Raw genomic sequence first — 3,183 nt, forward strand, 5'->3', positions numbered from 1 at the left:
TTCACTGTTCTTACACATCTGCTGACCACATGCTTGAAATCATAGACACTATCCGGTCTGAACAGTCCTGTACTGTTATAGGAAACCTTCTGCAAAATGAGGAGTACATTTTTGCTTACTTACAGTGTTTCTGGAATTTTAGCATGATAGATTTGTTTGTGTTAAAGCATCATATAGGTAAAGTTACTAACAGTCATGAAGAGATGTTTGTGTTTGCTAGCCACTTCATAGAGGTGAAGGAGATCATGTGTTATCACTTACGCACCACTTGGAGCTATTTCAGCGAACTCTAGAAACACAACATGTGTTCGGTGCTGGTGACTAGTGAGCGAGAGAGGAGGGATGCTGTGGCCACATGGAATACAAACTATACCCAGCAAAACATGCTTGATTTTCCTTAAAAAAGAGTGGCATATCTGTCCAAATGCTTTTGCTGGCTTTGTAGCCTATCACCATACCCTTCTTCAGAGCGAGACGGCAATAGCAGACAAAATCTATAAGCAGATGCAGCATTGTTTCACACTATATTAACCCCCTTTATGTGACCTAAGGCTTAGCCCAAGCTTCACAGGTCAACACAGAGGCTGTTTGCAGTAGGGGAACCCAAAGAGGCAGTTAAAATGCAGTGGTGACGCTGACCGTGGCACTTAGAGGAGTTGGCCACTTTACCTCATGTTTTTTGTCATGTGTGTGTAAGTCTGTGGGGAAGCATATCAGTTAATGTATCGATATAGATCTATAAAAAGTTCTGCACTGCCTTATGGAAAAGCCGGCTGTCTTTTAGATGGAGGATATGTGATCTAGCAGTACTCTAACTTTCTAAATTGACCTGACGGTGGTGGCAGACGTGGCGCTTTGAACCCATTTTTAAGCCGTTTTTAAGCAGTCTGTTAAAAAAACGCATGCGTATGTATGGTATGGTGGTGGTGGGGGGGATGTGTATGGTGGGGGGGGTGTGTATGGGGGGACCTAACTACAATATGAAGGGGGTGGCAATGTGTATGGGGGGCCTAAATAGAATATGGAGGGGGGTGGAAATGTGTATGGGGGGCCATAATAGAATCTGGAGGGGGGTGGCAATGTGTATGGGGGGCCTGCCAGCCCCCTGTAGTATATAGCTGGCTGGCAATAAACCACTGGGGGCTGGCAGGCTATATACCACTGGGGCCTGGCAGGCTATATACCACTGGGGCCTGGCAGGCTATATACTACAGGGGGCTGGCAGGCTATATACTACAGGGGGCTGGCAGGCTATATACTACAGGGGGTGGCTATATACTACTGGGGGATGGAAGGCTATATACTACAGGGGACTGGCAGGCTATATACTACAGGGGCTGGCTATATACTACTGGGGACTGGCAGGCTATATACCACTGGGGCCTGGCAGGCTATATACCACTGGGGCTGGCTGGCTATATACTACAGGGGGCTGGCAGGCTATATTCTACAGGGGGCTGGCAGGCTATATACTACAGGGGGGTGGCTATATACTACTGGGGGCTGGCAGGCTATATACTACAGGGGACTGGCAGGCTATATACTACAGGGGCTGGCTATATACTACTGGGGACTGGCAGGCTATATACTACAGGGGGCTGGCTATATACTACAGGGGGCTGGCAGGCTATATACTACAGGAGCTGGCTGGCTATACACTACAGGGGCTGGCTGGCTATACACTATAGGGGCTGGCTGACTATACACTATAGGGGCTGGCTGGCTATACACTACAAGGGGCTGGCTGGCTATATACTACAGGGGGCTGGCTATATACTGGGGGTCTGTGACCAATGCATTGCCTACCCTCGCCTTATACTCGAGTTAATAGGTTCTTCCATTTTTTTGTGTAAAAATTTGGGGTCTCGGCTTATACTCAAGTATATACTGTAATAATAGAATTAAATAATGTGCAGATACTATGTGTAAATTAATAAATTGTTATATAACATATTTTTAGTAGGAGAAATGAATAAAAATAATAAGAAGGGACATTGAATAGATAAATTAATTCATTAAAATAATTCACAGGGGAACCATATACATATTATGTAATTAATGGGGGGGGGGGAACCATACATACATTTTAATGGTACAGTATTATTTAATCACGGACTGTAGTATAGTAATATATTTGGGGGTATGCTGGGTATGGGGGCACAGAGGGGTTTCTTATGTAGCTTCTTTAGAAGTACAGTGTGGGATATTGTTTTATCCAGGTTACATTGTACTGTAAGTAACTGTGGTATTTTAAGGGGCGCAGTGAGGGGGATCAGCTTGTGGTGCGGGGACCTCAGGGGGTGGGGTTATTGTCATCAGTTCTTATAAAGGTTTTCAGCATTTCCCTATTGGAAGATAGTGTACAGTGTGAACTCTTACATCCCTAACCACAGCCCAGCCACCAGCATAAGCCATGGACACCAGGGGTAACTCTTATACTATCCCTAACATTAATGCCCTGAGATAATGTCACCACTGCAGCCACTGCACACAAACCAAGAGCCGAGCACTAGCAGAGAGGGAGGGAGAAAGGGCTTAGTTTATCCTTTATTTCTCTGCCCCTGCTAGTGCTTAGAAATTCCCCTATCCCAGAATATTTCTATGTAGTATTAGGTTGGCCCCCAAAATCAATTTCACTAGTGGGCCCCAGGTACCCCAGTCCGGCCCTGTCCCTGACCAGGAGTTTGCCTGATGATTCTGTACTATGCCTTACTTATAGGTAAGTATAGCTGTATGAAGATAATTTTGTCTAAATTTCACATTGTTTCTTAGAAACGTGATTGCTGCCCTTGGATAAGACCACCCTGCACCTTGGCATTTGCTATTGAGGAGCCCGACCACCCGGATTTAGTGATCATTACCACAGTACGGCTGTGGTACATGCAGTAACTCCCCGCGGTTTCATGTGCAAAAGCAATTTACTTCCTTGTGCAATCACACCAGTAGCAGTGGTTGTATCCAAGGACAACAATCATGTTTGGAATGGACAACATGCTTTTTTTAATAGAAATTATCTTTACACAGGTACATTTATTTATACCATCCAATTGAAGAAATGTATGTATGTATATGATAGATGAATTGAATCAAATGTGAATATTCATACGAGAATACTAACCCTTTGATAATGGCTACACGGGCTATATAGATACTAGGATATTCCTGCTGAGGGGGGCACGCGCA

The sequence above is a fragment of the Engystomops pustulosus genome, chromosome 1 (assembly GCF_040894005.1).
Source record: "Engystomops pustulosus chromosome 1, aEngPut4.maternal, whole genome shotgun sequence".
NCBI lineage: Eukaryota > Metazoa > Chordata > Amphibia > Anura > Leptodactylidae > Engystomops > Engystomops pustulosus.